Below are 23,422 nucleotides of genomic sequence, written 5' to 3'. Positions count from 1 at the left end.
CTACATGAACACAAAATTGTGAGGGTAAAAGGTTTGTTGGCCCTGTCTGGAAGTGTAAACTTGGAGCAAGCATAGCGGACATAGTTAATAGGTGGGCGTAGTTTGAATCTGGGTTTAGAGCCATCATTTGGGTCTTCTTGCCCACTAAGTGATACTTCTGCCAGTCTACTGGTGAGACACACATTTTTAACAAAGAAACATACTGATAACTTTTTTCACATGTGTGTTTGTGTGCGTGTATGTCTCTCTCTGTGTAAGATGTGTGTGTGTGTGTGTGTGTGTGTGATGTGTTTGCATGCATGTGGCCTCCATGTGTGTGCATGTTTATGGCAGATGATGGGAATGGTCTTTGGTTATTCTCACACCTGTTTCACTGAGGCAGCATCTCTCACTCAATCTCACTGCTTGGTAACCCTGTTAGTCTTCCCAGTTACCTTGCTCTGGGGTCCCTTCTGTCTACATTCTGTAATTATAGATGGGCTGCCACACATATCCAACATTTATGTGGGGTCTGAGGATCTGAACTCCTGTCCTCAGGCTTTAGCCACTGAGCCGTCTTTCCAGCAGCTCTCAACGGTAAACATAAGGCACAGCTCACCATCTTAACCATGTTAAGTGGCTGTAACTATGTTTACAGTATTGTGCAGCCATCACCACTGTCCATTTCCAGAGCATTCTCAATCGCTCTCGAAGAAACGGTAGCCAGGAAACAATACTTCTTCATTTCCCACCTGCCAGCCCCTGTCAACTCCTATTCTGTGTCCTGACTCCATGGCCCTGCCTACTTTAGCCACTTTGTGTAAGCTGAGTCAGACATAATGCTCTCTTGGAGCGAGGCCCTGCTTGCTGTGTTTTGCCTGGCTGCTTTTACACCGCATTGCAGAGGTGAGTAGCTGTGATCCACGCTAAATGTCCCAGGGACCTGAAAACATTTGCGGGGAATGCTCTGAAGAACAAAGTTTGCAGACTCCCGAATGTGACCGCGGGTGGCTGACCTCGATGATTATTTCATTAGTGTGGGAGAGGAGCCTCATTTCCAGACTGTCAGGGATAGACTTTTGCAGCATAAATGAAACCAAGACCTTTAACTCTATCTGCTCAAATTCCTAGTGGTTTCAGCCTCCCTCAGTTTTCTAGCTAAAAGGATGAAAACCATTTGGAAACTATAGTTAACATATATTTCAAAATAGCTAAAATTTTTTAAAAAAATGTTTTCCTTAAAAAAGAGAGAGAAATATTTGAGGTGATCGGTGTGCTAGTTAATAAGAATTAAAAACTTCATCAACTCTGCATGCCTTGAAACCACATTGATATGCAGATATGTTCATAATATGGAGAGATAATTATCAATTAGAAATAAAACAAAAAACCTTTGGGTCAGTAAGATGGTTCAGAGGGTAAAGATGCTTGCTGCCAAGCCTGAAGACCTGAGTTTGATCCCTGGAATCCACATGGTAGAAGGAAAGAATTGAGTCCTACAAGTTGACTCTGTCTTTTACTTGCTCGCTGTGACATACAGGTGCCCATGTACACTATAAATAATAAATAAATGCAACTTTTTCAATTAAAAAAAGAGCAAGAATATGAGACATTCTGTCCTGGCTTATTCATTTTCCTTCCTCTGTAACAAAAAACATTTAAAACATAATAACTTATTATAGAACAATCTAGAGAGAATTTCATATAACATGTCTTCATCATTTGCCACTCCCCCTCAAATCCTTCCAGAACCAACCCCCTACTTCCTGTCTGTGTTTTAGAGGAGCCTGGCTCACAGCAGGTACCCCAGTCCACTGCCTCGTATAGTCTTTCTCTCCACTATTCTGCAACATTCCCTGAGCTTTACGTGCAGATGTTTTGTTGTAAAAGTATTAACTGGGAAAGGCACCCCATGCTCACTTGGCCTCTACATTTTGACCAATTGTAATGATCTCCATTTGCTGTGAAAGAAGTTTCCTTGAGGAGGGGCGACAGCTACATGCATTTGTAGGTAAAAGGGGAGAGTAAAGATTGTGAATGCAGGGTGATAGATAGGGGTCTATTTGTTCTCTTCTACATGCAGACATACAGTTAGACCAGCACCATTTGCTTTTTTTTTTTCCATTGTATGGTTCTGCCTTCCTTGTCCAAAATCAAGTGTCCATAGGTGCGTGGGTTTATTTTTAGGTCTTCGCTTCTATTTCATTGATCAGCCTGTCTGTTTTAATGCCAGTTTTATGCAGCTTTTATTGCTATTGCTCTGGAGTGCAGCTTGAAATCAGGGATAGCGGAGGCTCCAAAAGTTCTTTTATTGTACAAGATTGTTTTAGCTAGCTTAGGCCTTTTGTTTTTTCATATGATGTTGAGGATTGCTCTTTTGAGGTCTGTAAAGAATTGTGTTGGAATTTTGATGGGAATTGGATCAAATCTGTAGATTGCTTTCAGTAAGATGGCCATTTTTACTATATTAACTACTGATCCATGAGCTTGGGAGATCTTTCCATTTTCTGATATCTTCAGTTCAAGATTACAAGTGGTTTAGGAAAGTGGTAGTAAGTAGCATGCTCTCCTCTCGGCCCGTGGCCTCACCAGCCATGGGTTGTTGGCTAGGTTTACCTTGCAAAGCTTAAATTCCTTCCTGTTGAGTATGCCTTACTTCTAATGAGGTCACTGATGGTTACCCCTGGATATACGTGCCATCATTGTATCTTTCAGGATATCTTCCTTTGCTGGCCATTGTTGTCCTTCATTCGCCTGATAGCTGGACAGAACTATTGAGTACCTTTCCCTTTTGCCATCTTGCATGGCCCTTTCAAAACCTATGAGGAATGGCCGTCCACGAGGAGGCTTCCAGGTCAAATCTAGATCGATTCCTCCGAATTCCGTGTTCAAAGTGTGTGGTGGCTTCAAGAATAAGCTCTTATCTTCTATTGTGGAAGGCACCAAGGGCAATGGCAAGAGCCTGTATTGTCTGGGGAAGGGTCTCTTGGACTCCTCTGACCAACAACTGGAAAGGACTTTCCCCATGCCTGCCACTGAGGATACTGTTGGTTAGTCTATAGTTTTGGGGGGAATTATTGTCTCCCCAATTTTTGATATAACTTCAACTAGAAATCTGTGTATATATATATATATATATATATATATATATATATATATGTGTGTGTGTGTGTGTGTGTGTGTGTGTGTGTGTGTGTATATATATATACATAGATAGATAGATAGATTTATGTTTTGTGTAATTTTAAGTGGAAATAAAATGATACAACTATTTATGGTTTTTCAAAACACCCTTAGTGCTATTTATCTTTTCCCCTTCCTTCTCCTTCTGTGGTGCCTTTATCCCCAGCCCCCAGAGAAGTCTTCCCAGTCCTATTTCTCCCACTGTATGGTAACTGTGTCCTCCTCTTTCTCCCCAGACTCCCTCTGGTCAGCATTGACCATGCCACACATTTTTTTTCCTAATTGTGAAATGATACTGGATAAATCAGCTAACTCTTCAGGCTCCCTTTCCATTAGTTTGAGCGATGAATTTGTTTTTCCTACTTAGATTTTGACCTTTCTTTGTTTTATGATCTTATCTCCTCCATGAAGAAAAATAGACTCTGCCTTAGAGTTCTAAAGTCACAGCAGCCCCTGTCCTCAAACTCATTTCTTAGTTTACTGTATGCTTCAAAATACAAGTCATGTGATCATGATTTCTTACCTTCCAAGACCCTTCACTTTTACTGTCCCAATGAGCACACTGTATTGTGGGAGATGGTGTCTTGTGCAGAGCTACCTGGCACCTGTCATGTGACAAGACAACATTTTCATAAATATCTGCACTATAATGATACTTGGCAAAACTTCAACAAAATGATACATATCAGAGTTTGGCAACATATCTCTAAAGATCTAGATAGTCAATACCTGCATCACAGAATATGCATGTGTGTGTGTTTGTGTGTGCATATGTGTGTGCACGCATGCAATGGGTGTTCACATTTATGTGTCTATGTATGTGATGTTGTATGTGTGTTCCAATGTATCTTTGGGTTTTCATTGCTGTGAACAGACACTCTGACCATGGCAAGTCTTATAAAGGACATTTCCTTGGCTTACTGGTTTTGAGATTCAGTCCATTATCATAATAGTGGGAAGCATGGCAGTACCCAGGCAGGCATGGTGCTGGAGGAGCTGAGAGTTCTACATCTTGTTCCAAAGGCAAAAAGGAGAAGACTGATTTCCAGACAGCTAGGAGGAGGGTCTCAAAGCCCATCCCCCACAGTGACACACTTACTCCAGCAAGGCCACACCTAATAGTGCCACTCCCTGGGCCAAGCATATTTAAACCACCACACCATATATACATACATACATACACACATACATACATACACACACATACATATGCACATTCTCATATTTGTGCATGCAGAGGCCAGATATATATGTATATGTATATGTATATGTATATGTATATGTATATGTATATGTATATGTATATGTATATACACACATACATATGCACATTCTCATATTTGTGCATGCAGAGGCCAGAGCAGGACATTGGCTGTCTTCCTCCTTTGCTCTCTGAATTACTACCTTGAGACAGGGTCTCTCACTGAAATGGAAATTCTCTTTTTTTTTTGCTAGGCTGGATTTCCATTAAGTTCTCTGAATCTGATTGTTTCTATTCCCCTATGTTTGTACCAGAGACATACACAGCCAAGTCTGTTTTTTCATATGGGTTCTGGGGATCCAGACTAATATATTGATACCTTGCAGGACAAGTGCTCTTAACCATCAGTCACCTGTCTATCTCTGTTTGTTTTAAAGACAATGTCTCACTCTCTAGTCAACGCTGGCCTTAAACTATGGATAGTCCTCCTGCTTCAGCCTTCCTGGTACTAAGACGATAGGCAGAAATGATCACACAGCTTACTTCTAAAGTATCTTTATTCCAATAAAACTTTATTGGCAAAAATAGATAATAGGTCACACTCTCTTCTAAATGATCCCATTCTTTCTCTTAACCTTGTCTCTTAACCTTGTCTATTTTTTAACCTTGTCTATGTTTATGTGTTATTTTTTAATCTCTCTTTACAAACCAGATGGCTTCATGGGGTTATAGTAGATAACCCACACATGAGTGCCACCATACTTAGACACATTCTCCTTGTTTCTACAATAACCAGTAACCCATGTGCGGAAGCCAGAGCACCAAGTATGACCTGTTCTGCATTCTTCTTCCTGCTTTCCCACCTTCTGGTCAATACTGTCCACTTAACACAATTCAACAGCTCCTTAGTCCTGCGTGTTATTGTAGGAAGCCTGAAGGACAGCATGCCTGTGGTGTGACCTTTTGCAAATTGAGATTTCTCTTATGTTCCTCTTGTCTTCTTTCAAATTCTTTGTGAATTCAAGTATATTTCCAAATTCTAGTTTTAGTTACCAGTTTTCCCCCTTTGAAACCATATAGGAATATAAATGGAAAACAAGGGGGAAAATCATAAAATGCAGGAATGTTCTCATTTCTCTGCCAAGAGGAAGGTAGAGCGAGTGTTGGGAAATAGAACCAAGTATTTTGTGAATTGACTTCTTGGTAAGAACTGGAGTTGATGGGTGGTGGGGACAGGTGGGGAGGCAGTTTTCTGTAATTAAAATGTCTTTTTCCCCTAGGGCAGCACATTCTCTAGTTCTCCAGTTCTAGCTAGAGGGCCCTCTTCCATTTCATAAAAAGAGCCCACCTCCTAGCTTGCCTTCCTGTCTCAGAAAGTGACCACATGCATCGAGGCGGATTCCAAGTACCCTGACAAACTCCTGAGCTTTAACCCTGGGTCTCCCCAGCCACAGCAGTGGCAGGACCCTCATCTCCCCATCTGTGAGCATTTCCCAGTCTTGGTGTTTAATGAAGGATCATGCTACTGCATGGAAATTGGCAGAATTTTTACAATTCTGCTGGCATCCACTTGTAAAATATTTATGGGTTTTTAAACTTCACACTATAGAATTGAAAGTTCAAATCTGCCTTTCTTCTCAAGTACAACCCTTGGTACATAGACCTCTGTTTTCTATTTGGTAAAATGGTTATACTAGTATCCATCTTATGGTATTGTTTTGTTCATTCGGTAATTCACTTAAGCAATGGTTCTTGACTATTTCGTGTGTTCCATACACTATATGATATCTCTGTGAGACCCAACAAATGATATATGCCAAGCAGATATTGCAAGGATTAAGGATAAAATATGAAATGTATCTTAGATATAATTAACTGGTACTTCATAATCTAGGAGATGTGTTGCTATCCAATGATCACACTGTTCATGGTTGTTAGGTGTCCCATGTCACAGCAAAAATTGTTGTCTTTATTCCTAACACATCTTATCTTTTTTTTTGACTTTTTATTCATGTGTTAAGTTGTGGTGTTCATTTATGTTACAAATGACTGGCCAGATCACATATATGACCAGGTCTGCTCTTCCTGTAGCCCTGTCTTTCCCCAGTTAATTTCCTGGGAAAACACACAACCACACATTTGTCAGTTCCAAGAGAGGGAAACATATTTATTTATCACCTTACCCAAGACCTTGTGTTTGGAAGAGCAACCTCATGGAGCATAGACCCATACCTTTAAAGATTATTATTGGCTTAAGACATGTCTCTCTCATTCTGTAGTCCATGCTGCCTTGGAGCTCACCATGTAGCCTGAGCTAGCCTTGAATCCATGAAGCTCCTTCCTCAGACTCATAGGTGCTAAGATTATATATGTATGTTATCATGTCTTGACCACATCTCTTCACTAGATAACACTGCTTTAGTTAAGATCAAGACACTTGGAGAATTTACCATTGAAACCATTGAAAAGACAAGGTAGATGGAAAGGGGTTTTATAGCTTGGGACCAGCTAAGATATCCAACCATTCTTTATTTCATTAATATATACAGAAGGCCTTATGCTCATGTTCTGGGGACACAGAAACAAGTGGGATCCATAATCTGCTGGAGCAAGCCCCAAGTTGGTCTTAGAAATCTCACCTCCTTAGTTTGATGGACTTCCTCCAGTGTGGCCCCAGATGGCTGTTGGTAAACATTGGGATTGGACAGACATTGGGATTTTTAATTTCCAGTAGTAGGTCATAATATGATAACATAGCTTCTACCTGTAACTTTTCTGTGTGGGATCCTTCCCTTTGGGGGAATCCAGTAGTCCCAGCATAAGCAATCTTCTAAAGGGACCCATGTGACCTCCAGACAATAGCCATGGGTATGAGTTCTCATTGGCCTGTGGCTGGTAGGTGTTACAGAGCTAGCAAGTTCCATGAAAAGTCAATGGCGACATAACAAAGGATGACAGGACCTACAGCAAATGAGACTTGCAGTGATGTTGAATGGTAAAGAGGAGTTGGCCAGAGACATGGTGGAAAGTAGAAAGGCATATATGTGGCTGCTCCAATTGGGTGGTATTGACTAGTTTGACAAGACTGAGGGGTGGGTCTGGATTATAAGCCATGGAACTAGGGTTTCCACCAGGGGGAACTGGCACCGTGAGCATGGGCCAGATCATATGAGCAGTGCAGGCTGTGAAAGCTCTGTATTGGATGGCATTTCATGTGGCAATGGTCATTCTCTATCTGTATGATCCAATAAGGTGGACCAGCCACAGGTAGCTATTAAAGACTAGAAAGACTAGAATTGCAGCTAGTACAAGGGGGGAATTGAGCGAAACATTTGATTACATGTCAGTGAGATTGAATTTAAATTTATCTGTGACACTGGTGGTTACCATAGCGGGGACTGGATTCAAGCTGGTCTGTGGAGATCTGGATTATAGGCCATCCTTCCTAGAATTTGGAAGAATTCATTGATGGCTCCAAAGGATGGGTGGAGGATGACAGAAAGATGTTGGGAGCAGAGTTCAGGAGAAGGATGATGGCTTTCCTATTACCTGCATTCTATGGCCTCTTGTGCTGTCCAGGAGCACCAGGAGCACATGAGAACTGGATCTATGGGAGCTAAGTAGCTCCATTCCTGCCAAGTCACTCCTGAATGAAGCAATGAAACCCCCATAATGCCAATTTCTCAATGGCAAAAGGATACATATGATTACCACCTTTACAGAGGAGGCTTGTCCACAGCCTCTGGCACTCACAGAAGTATCTCTCCACAGTAGAATTCTATCTGGACACCTTCTGTGTATCTGGATCTCTAAATAGGAAGGCTACTTACTATCTATGCATTGACATTTGTACCTGCAGAATGGAATCTAAGCACTATCTACCTTATACTAATTTCATGAGCCTCAAGTGAGCCAAATTCATATAAACCACTTATGAGAGCGAATGGCACATTTTAGAATTAAGGACTGCTTGGGGATAGGTAGATGGCTCAGTCAGCTAAGTGTTTTCTGTGCTAGCATGTGGACCCCAGCACCCATGTAAAAAGCTAGGTATAGTAGTGTGTGCCTGTGAACTCAAAATTAGACGGAGTTGTGGGGTAGGAGGGTAAAGGCAGGTGATCCTCGTAGATCATTGGTCAGCCAGCCCAGCCAATCAATGAGCTCTGAGTTCAATGAGAGATCCTCAAAATAGAATACAACTTTACTTCTGACCACACACACACAGGGGGGGGGGGGCGGAGGGGAGGGAGAGAGGGAGGGAGAGAGAGAGATTCTCATTTGCATGGGCTCTTATGCAAACACAAACATGCTCAGGAACACACTACACCAAATAAACAGGCTCACACAGGAGAATTGAGGACTGCTTACTGCCAGTTATTTTGTTGTTGTTCTCAGAACCATCTCTGAGTTAGGAATCTCTACTCCATACATTGACTTCTTCTCACCTCATCTGATGTCCAGGACTCATTTAGAAACTATCCCTCAGCTACTACCAAGGGGAATTCTGGGGTAGTCCAACAGGATGTTGCAGAGGGAAAGCCAGGCCTTGGGTTGAACAAATTGGAGGAAGATGCTAGAATAATCTAGCCCATTTCATCACATGTCAGTTGTCTTGAAATGGGAGGATAGATGGCCAGAAGCTGATGGCTTTGGCTCAAGTGTGACACAGCAGATGTGGGAGCACCCTGGGCCTGTGTCCCACCTACTGGCACTGGTAGGGGAGCTTCTCTTTGAGAAGCAATCTAGATGGAGCTCCCCCGTTCTTTCTTCCCTGTGGCCTTTGGAAGGCAGAGCACACGTGCAATGAAATGTTAATTGGCAAAGCTTCAGAATATGGCATCAATGCCAAGCACTGGTTAATATCGTGTTGATGCACAATCTTCCTTCCTTTTGTTCAGCTCACAGAATGACTGACTTAGAGAGATGAATGAACGCTCTTCCTGTGAGCCTGGCCTTACTCTGTGATCATGCTCACCTGACTTCTCTCCACTCTCACCTTTCCTGGCACCCGTGATTCACAGGGGGTAAATTTACTGTGACCTATTTCTCACCTCTGTCGTTCACTTGATTGTGCCCAGACTGACTACTGGGCTGTCCCTTTCGCAAGGAGACACACTTGCCTCTTGGCTTTTGTACTGGCTGGCCTTCCTTTGCACCGAAGCCTTTGTACCCCACCTCTGCCCTCTGCAGCGCCACTCCCTCACACCCTCCAAGTCTCCCCATGTGCCAGGTTCTGACCCCTCTACGTAAGGTGATGTCATCCTCCCGTACACTTGCTCCGCCTTCATTATGCTTCCCCACATTGTTCACTACATTTATGTAATTTAACTTTTTTTTTTAATCACTTTTTTGGGTTTTGATGCCTGACACCACAAATTAGCAGCCTCTTCAAGAAGTGCAGTTTCAGCCCTGTGCAGTTCATTCTGATCTCATTTCCTGTTTTACTGCCTGCCATAGGTTGTTGTGTGACCCTCAGGCATGGACTGTATGAGCCTCCAGGCTCCCATGCTGCTGTTCAAGGCTCTGACCCCCAATCTCTCTTTCATTCCACTGTCTCAAGGTTCTTTCCACTTGCCTGTCACATCTGTGTTGCTTTTGACAAAATCTCAAATGTTAAATTTTACCAATAAGGACTGGGGAACCAGTTGCTGGGGTGAAAGCCTGCTAACTCAGGCAGAGAAAGCACCCAGCTGACCTCCTCCTCAGCCAAAATCCCCAAAGGAAAAGTCTCCTCCACACCATCTCAAAAAACCTCAAACTGAATGTCCCTCCCCCTACACTCTTAGTGTCTCTCTATCCATCTTCTTGACCGTCTCTTACTTTCTATGGCTTTTTTTTCCCTCTTATGTTCACTCCCTGTCAACTGGTTGCTTATTTCGCTTCTGGACCTATGGTTGACTTTGTTTAATATTGTTTTTCTATAAACAGAAAGTTTTTAGACTGAAGGCATATGCTAGGGCTGAGCTATACCACAACTAGAAACAGGTTTTTTTTTTCCCCAGTAAACAACACAATCTTGGGGTTCACGGTGTGATCAAATATCCTTACTTTCCGAATCTACTGATGTCTCAGTCAACTGTCTTTGGCCAGCAGATGTTCACCGCCTCCTGCCTCTAAAGACTCTCTACTGGGTACATCCAACCTTTCTACCCTGTCACATGACATTGTCGTCTACACAGTTCACTGAGGACTGGACTTGTAATCAAGTGGCATAAACAATATCTCATAATGTTTTAAGTTAGTTTAAGGTTTTATGTTGAGCCTTAGTTATCATGAGTCTTGGTCACATACACATGTGGCCTCACGTGGACCATGAGCTTCAGGCTGGGGAGGCCTGGGACCCATCTTGTCATCCTCCGTCATAGTCGCTCACTGTCTTGGCTTGCCTTGTGGTAGGCAGTCATTCCTATGGGCAGCTCTTGGGTCTTTAGTCTTTCTTTAATCTTCATCCTTCTGTTAGTTCTTTTTCGTGTGGCTTTAAGAAAATACCCGATGAAAGCAGTTTAATGAAGGAAAGGTTTAGTCTGATTCACAATATAGGGCAGCAGGAGCAGGAGGTGGCTGGACACGTTGTATCCGTAGTCAGGAAACAGAGGGACTTGATTTCTTGTGCTCAGCTCACTTCTTTTTATCCACTCCTAGACCCCTGCCCATGAGATCCTGCGACCTTAATAAACTTAATTCAGACAATGCTGAGACTTATCTTCTAGGTCATGCTAGGTCCTGGCAAGCTGATATGTTAGCCATCACAAATGCCCATGCATCAACTTGCCTTGGCTTTGAGTTAGGACAATGGCCATTGGTGTCAGGCATACCTGGGTTTTTCTTTCACTGCTCAGAATATTTGGTCAAGTTAAAGTAGAAGTGATGATACCTATCTGAGAAGTTGTCAGGAGAATCAAGGAAAATGACATGCATGAGGCCACATAGCAAGTGCTTGAGAAAAGTAATGAGGGGCTGTGAAGGGGAGTCCTGCATGGGAGGGGGGATCAGTCATGTTAATTAAAGATATGTTATTTCCATGTGCTGAATTTGGAATGGGAGATTGTTTTTGTTCCACATTAGAATAATGAGCACACTCTTATCTTTATTGAAATCCTTCTGCAGAAAGAGGCGAGCTGTATTTGTGTCAGAGATAATGCTGGCTTTTTATAAGCTCCGTGCGGTAGACAATAGCAGGGCCTTTTAACTGATGTGCTTAGGATTTTTCTGTCTGTCCCTTTATAAGGTCTGTCAATTCCAGTCTTGCCTTGGCTTTCAGGTGACTTTTGTGACACTTGTAAAGTCACTTATTTGTGAATTATGGAGGGTATTTGTCTACACACACACACACACACACACACACACACACACACACACATCTATCTATCTATCTATCTATATATCTATCTATCTATCTATATATATATACGTAGTCTTGCATACATGGACATACACAGTATACCTGGGGAGCTGTTTGCTTACGAACACATAGATGAATGCATATTAGTAAATATGCATGAATTCAGTATTGTGGATGCTCCTGTCCATTTACATGCATATGAACATGTTATACTCCTGCAGGTAAATCCTACAGATATAGTAGATCTTCCTAGTCAGCTCTAGCCCCTGGGACTGAGAGCTAAGTGGAGTTGGCTGGTTGAGGTAAAGGAACAAAGGAAAAACTGGGGTCCGTGGAAACTACTGTGTAGTTGCTGCTGTGCCATGAGAAATGCTACCTACATTAAGCAGGGCAAATGGAAAATTAGGCTGCCAGAAGCAAAACCAGAAATGGACCATAGACAGGTCGTCAGGTGTGACAATGGTGGCTGTCAGCATCCGCTGCAAAAGGTTTGAAATCACTATCCTATTCTAGAAGGCTATGGGCAGAGGCTCTGGCCACCTACCCTGAAGGATTTACTCTCCTTGGGAGGGAATGTGATGTGAGTATTCCAAGATCTCAGGAAGAGGCCTGGACCCAGCAAACAGCTCCTGAGTTGATGTTCTTAGAGGTATATGTCCCTGTGACAGGGGGCTTGGCTTGGGAGGGGAGCAGATCACCTGCTCTTATCTGAACTCCCATTGTAGCTATGACCTTGGGTAGATGCTCAGCCCCCAGGACTAATGAGGGGATTCAATAGCATGATGATATAGATGGAGTATTCAGAAGCTTAATTCTGGAGAGCAGAGAGACATTCAGGCAATACAGGGTCTTCCTTCTTTGCCTAGCTGCATGGTCATTTCCCCATCTCCGAGTTAGCAAGATCCTTGTGGGCAACAGAGAGGCATAAAGGAGACATAAAATGATGTGCTTAGCAACCATGGGGATTAAACACCCAACAGTGTATGCAAAGGACACAGGACATGTGAGTTTAAAATAAACAAGAGCAGAAGAAACAAAGCTTGAGGTGAGAGACACAGGAGCCAACCCGGAGTCTCCCCACAAGCAAAGCCTAGCTGTGTACGGACTCTGGGTGCCTGTGCGATCTTGGACAGGTCACCTTATCTCTTCGGGGTGTGAGGGAGGTGATGATTATACCTACTTTGTACGTCATAGGATATTCGGATCTCTTCATGGTAGGGACAGTGGTAATAACCCAGGACAGTTTCTCAGGAGGCATGTGTGGGAGAGGTGGGCAGGATGACTTGCGGCTCTTGAGAAAGTGCAGTGGAGGGGTCATGGGTGGTGGGGTTGTGGGTGGAGCAGTCGTGAGTGTGACCAATCTTGTGACTTCCACTTATACCACTTTCCCCATTGAGCTCTCTCTACACAGGCTACCTCTCATTCCTCAGAGACTCTTGCTGCCTCAGAGCCCATGACCAGTTCTCTTTGCCTGAGACTTTTCCAGTGTTTTGAACAATGGGCTCCTTCTCACTCTTGGGTCCAGTTTCAAATTTCATCTTCAATCTTGAGACCTTCCCTGCCCATCCTGGCCAAGAACACACTCATGGTTCCTAGGTCAACTACCCAATTCCAAGCTCTGTCCTTCTTTTCTAACCTCACAGTATTAGTTACATTCTTGTTGTCTGGCCCACTGCAGTCTACACATACCACAAAGAGCTCCATGAGGATTAAGAGGCTGAGGGCCTCTTAATCTCTGCTGTCTCCATCTCTTTAGCCCAGCACTGGGAGGTGATGCCGAGTGATTATGGATATCTAATGATCTGAGAGTGACATCTCTGAGTCCATTTAAGGAAGTAATTTGATACTTTAAAGACTGAGTCCCCTCCCCCAGAGGTGTGTGAGCTCAGACAGCGGCCCCATATATTGCTGATGCCGTAGACAGCTGGTATATCTGCCTTCAGCAGAAGTTTAGGGCCTTAATGACACATAGCTTCTTCCTATGCATCTAACTCTGGCTGGGAGTAGAAACAGCTGCAGCGTGATGCCCTGTCTGATTGGCTTGGTGACTCAGTTGCTAATATTCAGCTGTGCTAGCCATGACCAAAATCCATCCTAAGAAATGGGTCAGATGGACATGGATTTCTGATCTGAGGTCGTCAGATAGCTTTTGCCTTGCCTCAAACTATCCCACAACTTAATGGCTTAAATAACTGGCATTTTCACTTCCCTTGTGCCTGGTGGTGCTCTGTGGAGGTCTTATTTAGAGGCTCTTGGGCTCTGTTATGTCTAAGATACCTCTCTCATATCTGTGTTGTTTGGCAGGCTATCACCTCAGAAACCTTGGGTCTTCTCTGAATGGACTCCCAGCCACCAGTGTAGTAGGCCAGGTTCATGCTTCATGATGCTTTCAAGCTTCTGAGTGTAGCCAGAAGGAATTTCCTATGTCCATGCTATCTGTGTGTTTATAGTGTGTGTGTGTGTGTGTGTGTGTGTGTGCGTGCATACATGTGTGTGGGTATACATGTAAAAAGGATAGGACAACCTTGTCCTCCCCTAGACACCCAGACACTGTTTCTTAAGAGAGAGTCCCTTGAGTTTGCAAAATGGGCCATGCTGGCTGCCTAGTGACCCTCTAGGGGTCTGCTTACCGCTGCCTTCCTAGTGTTGGGCTTATGATTTCACATCACCGTGCCTAACAGTTTTTATGTGGGTTCTAGGCATCAAACTCGGATCCTCATAATATTTTATCAATTCAGCCATCCCCTCTGCTGCACAAGCTTTTCAAAGCCTCTGTCCTGGCCTGTTTGTTGATTTCTTTGTGAGGAAACTTATTGTCAGTGTGAGAAGTAGAGGCACAAAGGTGTGGTCATGAGGAATTAGTGAGACATTGCTAACAGTATATCCTTTGTGCAGGGAACTCCACGCACTGTAAGCCATCCCTTTGATTTCATTCCCCTTTTAAAGTAAGGACTTTTATTGCTTCATAGTCATAGACAGGGACCCCAAGATTCAGGGAAGCTAAAGGGGGTGTGTTCACACAGTTGGGATTGACTCTGAGAAAACTGCATGGAGATGAATTTAAATATCAAGGCTGACTTGGCAGGAGAGAGGCCAAGCTGGTCCTGGTGAAACAGAGGGCTGGGCCTGGAGGGTTGGAGGTCTGGAGAGGGGATCACACAAGTGTTCTTTGTTCACTAATTGGCCTTTGCAAAGGAAAAGTAAATGTTCTTATAATTTAAGAACAGCAGAGCATTTTAAGAGTTCAATCAAGGCACCCTGAGTTAGACTTTAACCTTCCCACGGAGGCATTGCCCCTCGCCTCCCAGCTAGCATCTTGCTATATAGCCTGGGATCCTGCCTTAGCCTCATGGGTGCTGAGTGCCAGGAACATGTCACCATGCCTGGTTGGCTGGCTGGCTTTCTCTCTCTCTCTCTCTCTCTCTCTCTCTCTCTCTCTCTCCCTGCCTTCCTCTCTGCTTCCTTTCTTCTCTCTCTCCCTACCCCTCTCTCCCTCCCTCCCTTTCTCCCCCCTCCTCTCTGTCTCTCTGTCTCTCTCTCCAAGGTTTGACTCATCCTAGGCTGTCCTTAACCTCACTCACCTTACTCTATATCTGAGGATGACCTTGCTGTGACCCTCCAGATCCTGCTCCCTAGTATTGCGCAGTGTGTACCACCCACCGGGTTCATGTGTCATTGGCTGGGGTCAGATGCAGGATTTCCTACATGCTAAGTAAGTACTCTACCAGCTGACCTGCATGAAGCTTCTGTTTCAATGAGATCTTATCCAGGTCCCCAGAGAAGGACATTTCTAGTCTATATCTATTCTATATTCATTGGGGTTCACTAAAGGAATAAGTCTGATAGAATAAAAATTATCTATATTTATGTATCTATATACATATCTATCTATCTATCTATCTATCTATCTATCTATCTATCTATCTATCTATCTATCTATCTATCTAGTGTGTGTGTATGTTTTCTTAAGAATGACCTACAGACTGTGGTCCGGCTAGTCCACAGTAGCTGTTACCCAGTGGAAAGGGCAAGGTCTGATAGTTGTTTAGTTTATGAGATTCTGTGTCTCAGCTGGTCTTCAGTCTATGCAGGAATCCCTAAGAGGTGGATTCTAAAACTGGTGAAGGACTGCCTCAGCAGCAGGATGAATGACCTCGCCAGCCTGAGTGAGGGCAAGCAGGCAAGAAGCAAAGCTTCCTTCTTCCGTGTTCTTTATGAGGGCTGGGCTACCAGAAGGTATGGCCCAGATTTAGGATGGGTCTTCCCACCTCAAATGGCGGAATAGAGAAATCCCTCATGGGAGATCAGCTGCTTGGGTTTTAATTGATTCCAAATGTGGTCAAATTAACACCAAACATTAGCAGTCACAGAGCAGGCAATTGTCGTACATGTTAAATGGGCAGAGAAAGCATTTGCATTTATAAGTATCCTACACTAAAGTTCTCTAAGAAAGTGGGGAGCACAGCAGTGAGGAAGAAGTTTGTGTGAAGGTTCATTAGTTGAGTGGATCAATGTGGTCATCTTAGAACAGTAATTGAGACCCAGGACCTACCTGATGCACCAACGCACACTTCTGCTCTGATTTCTAGTGGCTTCCTGCAGATCTGGCTGCGTTTGGGAGAGATGGGGCTGTCACTCACCACTCACCGTTTAGCAGTAGCTTCTAGAAAGTCTGTCCCATTTGAATAACACGATATTTAACATGCCTATGGGTCTTACAAAGCTGCAGATGCAGCATATAGTTAAAAACAGATCTTAAAATACGCTGTGGAATTCTGAGTCTGCAATGTCAGGGCTGGGAGGGCCCAAGAGTCCGCATTCGTCTAGTCCCTTGGCTGAGCAAGTGAGAACTAAGGTCTTGTCCAAGGTCACACAGACTGGGCTGGATCGGAGGCTGTACCCCGGACTCCCAACTCCTGTTTCCAGTGCCAAGTTCTTCCCACCCCATCTCCAAGGCTTCAAGGCAGTGGTTGCTCCTGTTTTCCTTTCTTTTCTCCTCCTTTCCTTTCTTTTTAAAGGCTCAGTGGCAGCTACTGCTCTAAGGCAGAAAATGTATTCATTTAAATGACTTCGTTTGGAAATAGAAGCTTGAATAATGATGTTACCATTTATAATTGCTCTGATTAACCACACCACCGTTTTGCAGTTTAGAATAAAAAAAGCCTCATTTCCTTTGTGATGTGAATTTTAATTGCTTTCTCTCAGGAAGACCCCTTCAGGCAGAATTGTATGCTTCTCAGTTTCCAGAACATCAGAAAGACCCCTCTGTGTCTTGGCCTGTGTCAGACCTGTGTGCTTGGCCAAGGCTGAGCATAGGCATAGGGAGATGTTCATGAAATACCCAGTGGGTGGAGATTCTGGGAGAGATGCTGTTGAGTCTCACCTTTCAACCTACGCGTGATACTTCCCAGGGGGATCATAGCATCAGGGGGTCCCACAAAGCCCAGACTAGAGACCTGGGATAAGGGGATTTGAGACTTTTCTAAGGGTGTTTAAAGCTCCTGTAGATGTCATCCTTAAGATTATATACAGGGCAAGATCATCCATAATTCATCTGCCAGTGAACCCGTCTATGTCTTCTCATGTGGCTTTTTCTGTTCTTTTCTTTTTAATCTTTAAGACATTTCAGTTGTTGTTTGACATTTCACCCATACAAAATCAGAATTAGCCCAATGCAGTGAGGAAAGACAAAGGTTTAAGAAAATATAGGTGCATATTTATTTGATCTTGGGTAGAAGCAAGGGATTTCTGACTATAAAAGCCAGGAAATAAATTACAAGGTTATATAGGGTGATGGATTTCGTGACACAGAAGTCAGAAATATTTGTAAGTAAAAATGCAGTCACACAAAAGTTAAAAAGAGAGCAACCCCAGGAAAATATTTATAACACAGAAGATTCACAATAGTTAACCGTTTTTAGTATATAAAGAACAGTAATAAATAGCTGAGAGTCTAGTGTGGAGAAGAGTGTGAACTGACAACCCATGTGAGAAAGATTGCCAGTCAGTAAAAACCTGGGGAATAAAAACCAACAACCCAGCTTTACAACTGGGATGTAAACTTAAAAAGACAGAACGGGCCTGAAGAGACGGCTCAGCCTATAGAGTGCAGGCCTTGCAAGCACAGAGACCCGAGTTCAATCCCCAGAACCCACGATCAAAGCGGCTGATCATCTTACCTTGCATTTACTATCCTGATGCTGGGGAAGTAGAGTTAGGTAGAACCCAGGGGCTCTCTGGCTAGTCAGGGTAGCTAAATGGAAGTGCTCCAGGCCAAGCCAATGAGATATCTTGTCTACAAAAACATAATAGCACCTGAGGTTGTCTTCTGGCCTCCATGTGGTTGTGCATCCACATATGTATGTGAACCAACACACATGTGAACCTACGCATAGACATAAGCACATAGAGAGACAGACAGACACACACAGAATTATTTTCTCTATTTACAGTGTTAATAACTTAAACAGTGATATGGTTGGGACTGAGGTGATGTGGTTGTCAGCATTGTAAGCGCCCATGATGCTTCTGGAGTGCAGTATCATAGTTATATAGTCTTAACAATAGGGCACATCCAAGGGATGTGTGACAAGGATGGTCACTGCGGGCACATCCCAGTCCTCAAGCATGTAGTCAGTATAGGTCAATGACTTCTGTGGGGCTTCTTGATGCAACTATTCTTGAGAAATAGGAGGACTGGTGTGACTCTGCTGGGGGAGAGTGTGTCCTGCTAGTTCCCAAGGTATTATATTATAATATATCAATATAGTCCACTGCTGTGCTTCTATGATCATTATCAACTATGCTGCTATGTTTCTATGATCATAACTGTGTATACTGTGCTGTCATGTGATTGGCGCCAAAATCTGCACCACCACCACTACACACGAGGATACCGTATTATGCCTCGGTGTAACAGGTGCCCACGTTGTACCTGTGGGATAGTCTCAGGTGCAGTGTAAGCTTTGGTGCATCTGCTATGGAGTGTGTTGTTAACTGGAATGTCACATGACCATCTGGTTTTAGAAATTAAAGGGTACATATACACTGACCCTTTAATTTCATCTCCAGAAATTGATTACTTTTAGAAACTAATTAGGGACACTTATACAAGGTAATGTAAAATTGTTTTATGATATCATTTATGATGGAAAAATGAGGAAACAAAATTAAAATATCTAGAAATAAAGAATGCCAAAAATCATTCTAATGGTTTCATTTTATAGTTGTAAAATGAAAGGATCAGATCACGTAATATTGAATAATGTGATCTTACAAAAAGAAACGTCACACTATGCTTAGTTGAAAAATTAACAGGTCCTGGGGTACAGGCCTATAATTCCACTGGTTTGAGGAACCAAGGAAAGATGATCATGAGTTCAAGCCCCGCCTGGACAACTTAGTGAGACCTGTCTCAATTCACAAAAGTAAAATATGGCTAAGAATGGAGCTCATTGTAGTGTATGTACATGCATGTGTGCACGCGTGCACGCGCGCACACATACACATACACACACATGCTTAGTGAATTCTCTTTTAGATGAAATATTTATGTTTTTTTTAAGGAAACATAAGCATATATAACTTAATAGAAGGAAAGAAAGCTAAGATTTATGACTTCTGTTCCCTGGATGGTAGATTATATGTAACTGCTTGGAAGGAACTTGCAACCTATTTTGCATATTTGCTAAAGCAAATACTTTTCAGTTAGGGAGTCTAATAAAGGATAAAATAAAAACAAATGTTAGTGAAAGTGAAAGAGTAAGCTTGGGCTAGACGCATCTGCGTGGAAAGAACCCGAGACGTCCTAGACGAGCAAAGACATTGACCTTGTTGGCACTTTTGAATCTATTTTTGAAATGCTTGCAAGTACAGGTTCTTGCAAGATTGTTCTGAGGATGAATTCAGAGTACAAGAAAAGAGTGGGACTGAAAAGACTCAGTAAATATTGCTAGAATCTTCTGTTCCCTTCTTAGTCTTGTATAAAATGACTGATTTGGATCTGCTGATCTTAAATGGCCTTCAAAGTTGCTCCTGCAATTTTCTCTTTATTCTATGTGACCACAGCCTCTTGTTTGATTCTCCCAAAATGAAGGCTATCAGGCTGGCTGTCAAGGCTAAATCAGTTGCTATGATAAAATGTTTGAATGTGTATATTTATATTACATCATATATAACCTTCTCAAAAGCTACGTATAGGTATTTCCTTTCTGTCTCTTCTTTCTTACCATTGTGACAGAGTATTCTAAAATTCCCAGAGGCGGTAAAGTTATAATCAAACAGTTATGTGCATACCTTGTCAGTGGACATACAACTCATGTAGCTTTTGTTAGGAAGGCTGGCAAAGTAGCTCAGTGAGTAAATACACGTGCTTCCAAGCCTAAAAACCTCACTTCAATCCCTGAGACTTAACTATCACAGGAATAGAGGCATGCGTGTGGTTACAAGAACACATACATACATCAAACATAATGTATACATACACACAATAAATAAATGATTATTTTCAAAAAAAATTGAAAGCATCTTCATGTATTTTCACTCAACAATCTCATTGAAAGTAATATTCTAAGAGGTAAAGAAGATGTGTGTCATAGTTTCTCAACAATGAGTTCTAGCTCTGTCCTTTCTAGGGTTTTGGGGGAATAATACAGAAACTTAGTTGCTTGTATTCATGAAACCCTTGTATTTAGAGCCTCTTTGGCAAGGGACCCAAGCTGGTCCATCCAGAGGATTGCAGTGCGATGGCTTCACATCCCTGATACAGTTGTCTGTCTCCTTTGTCTAGATGGAAGTATCCAGAGGACTTCATTTATATTCATAAACTTGGATTTACATCTGAACATTGACAGGAAACTGACATGTGAACTTGACTAATATGTGTTCCTTCTTTGGGCATGCATTTTCTCGTCTGTAAAATGGGTCTGCTCACACTTCCTTTGCAAGGATTTGCATGTGGGGAGATAAGAATAGTTGATCAAACCAAATGTCCAAGTCTATTCTTATGCCCTTGTACTTTTTTTTCTCGAGTGAATTAGAATGATAGTTTAGATGCTTAAGTATCCTTGTGTACGGATTCTTCTGGAATCTCTAGGAAACAGCCAGGCTGCCAGAGTCCTCATTCAAGTGTAACCTCCAGACAGGGCTGGCTAAAACCTTTATTAGCCATTGGAACCAGGGGTGGCTATAGGGTTGGTGGGAATTCTCCATCATTTCTTCAAGTGTCATTAATTCCAAGAAGGTAGTTTAAGATATGCTCTTTGCGATTATTTTCATTATTATTTTATATTTTGTGTTTTGCATGTGTATGTATGTATATGTGAGTGTGGCCTATGTGTGTGGTGTATGTACATATATGTGTGTTTAAGTATGTGAGCAAATGTCTTTTCCTTATTCTCTGTCTTAGTCAGAGTTTTACTGCTGTGAACAGACGCCATGACCAAGGCAACATTATAAGGACAACATTTTCTTGGGGCTGTTTTTCAGATTCAGAGGTTCAGTCCATTGTCATCAAGGCAGGAACATGGCAGCATCCAGGCAAGCATGGTGCAGGAGGAGCTTAGAGTTCTACATCTTCATCTGAAGGCTGCTAGTGGAAGACTGGCTTACAGATAGCTAGGATGAGGGTCTTAAAGCCCACACTCACAGTGACACACCCATTCCAACAGGGCCCCACACCTACTCTAAAAAGGCCATACCTCCAAAGAGTGCCACTCCCTGGGCCTAGCATATAGAAATTATCACACTTCCTTGAGACAGGGTCTGCCAGTGATAGCTGAGTTTGAGACAGGGTTTCTCACTGATCGTTGAGTTTTTGACAAGATAGCCCACTGATTTTTGAGTTTGACACAAGGTTTCCTACTGATTGTGCAGCTATGCTCGCAACGATCAAACCTAGCAACTCCTCTATCTCCATATCTCATAGCCCTGGAATTGTAGGTTTGTTCATAGCCCCCCTGTGCAGATTTTTATGTGGATGCTAGGATCATATCTCCAGTCTTCCTGCTAGTAAGCATGCTTAACCATGGAATCATATCCCAGATCCCCAAGATAGAACCTTTTATGGAAAATGTTTTCATAATTCAAATGTATAAGTTTTAGATATAAGAAAAAAGTAATAGTATATTTTATGCTTACTCAAACATCCCCATTGGTTGTATTTTTTTTCATGTGCTTTTTAAGGCTGCTTGCTTTAACACAACTGATACCATGCTATGTGAATGGCCATACATTCTGATTTTTTTCATTAATAACCATATAATATAATATTCACTCATTCATGTTTTTAAAAACTCTTTGTACTCTTTGTAAAAGTATCTTTACAGATATGACTCATTCCATTTAGTAGGTAGCTGATTCATAATTATTCATTTTGATTATTTTCAAATCCATAAAACAGTGCTGTTTTCATATCTAATAGTTTTGTTTCTTGTTCTTGGTGTCAATATTAGTTATTCCAAAAACTATTTTCTTCTTCAGGCTTTCTAAATATTAAGCTAAGAGCTACAGAATTATATTTTGGTTCAATGTCTGAAGTGATATATGGTAAAATCTTTAATACATGCTAGTTATTTTTTTAATGTTCTATTGCCCATAATTTTCATCAAGAATTGAAGTGGCACAGTGGTTCCGATGGAAAAGCATGATACAAAAGAAAGCAGACTGTGCCTCCCTGACTCGGAGTGACTGCTGATGGCAAATAGAAAATGACCTTTGCAAATGACACATGGAATCTGTCTCTATGAGTGTTTATGTGTGTGAAGAGTGTGTGTGTGTGTGTGTGTGTGTGTGTTGGATGTGCATGTGTGTGAGCAAGAGCCAAAGGAGGACACTGAGCATCTTGCTTGGTATATAATAGCTTTTGTTTTAATTTTTGTTGAGAATTGGGATCAGTGGGGGGATAAAAAGAAGGTATGTTCCTTTGAGGAGATAAAGAAAGGGATTTTTCTCTTTTCTGTCTCTAGTCTTAGTGGAACTTGTACCAATTTTCTGGAGTCGGTCACCCAGCACTCGCAATTGCTTTTAGCAGGAAGGATCTTATTTCAGGAGTCTGTGAAGAGGAAAAGGAAGTCTGCAGACTGAGGGACAGTGTTGAATGACAGAGGCTGACAGGAGCTCTGCTTGTGTCTATGGTATGGGAGGTATGAGAAAGGCTGTGTGTGTGTGTGTGTGTGTGTGTGTGTGTGTGTGTGTGTGTGTGTTGGAGTGCAATGTGTGGCCAGAGAGAATCTGGGCTACAAGAAGAATGGAGAGGCAATGACAAACTTGCCCAAATTCTTACTTGCTGAGATGGGCAAACGTAGCGCCCTCCTCTGGGCCCCTAGATTTGGCTGTGATATGACTTAGTTGTAGTTAGGGAGATGGTATGAATGGTGTTTATGAATGGAAGGTACTACCAGGGAAGGCAGCTGACTTCACTGTGGGAAGGCCTCTTGCTGAGTGCTTCCTCAACCATCTTAGTCTGGTGTCCAGCTGCTGTGGTAAAATAATGCTGACAATAACCAAGAAAGGGCTTATTTGGCTCAGTTTCAGGTTATGGTCCATCACTAGTGGGCTAGTCAAAGCAATAGGATCTTGAAATAGCTAGTCACACAACAGCCATACTCAAGATCAGAGAGCAATGAACTAATGTTCCTGCCCAGCTCAACACTCCTTTTCATTTGCTCTGGGGCCCAGCCCATGAAATGGCAATACCCATATTCAGAGTGTCTCTTTCA

The 23,422-nt window shown here is 42.5% G+C and overlaps 1 protein-coding gene across 17 annotated transcripts in view; it reads left to right on the top strand.

Annotated features, from left to right (window-relative positions):
- The window catches only part of Ptprt (protein tyrosine phosphatase, receptor type, T), a 1,139,160-nt gene that overhangs the window by 185,876 nt on the left and 929,862 nt on the right, over nucleotides 1-23,422 (top strand). The gene's annotated exons all lie outside the window — the stretch shown is intronic.

This window comes from Mus musculus, chromosome 2 (assembly GCF_000001635.26).
Source record: "Mus musculus strain C57BL/6J chromosome 2, GRCm38.p6 C57BL/6J".
Taxonomy (NCBI): Eukaryota; Metazoa; Chordata; class Mammalia; order Rodentia; family Muridae; genus Mus; species Mus musculus.
The sequence above is the reverse complement of the archived record's forward strand: the minus strand, read 5'-3'. Positions and strand labels throughout refer to the sequence as shown.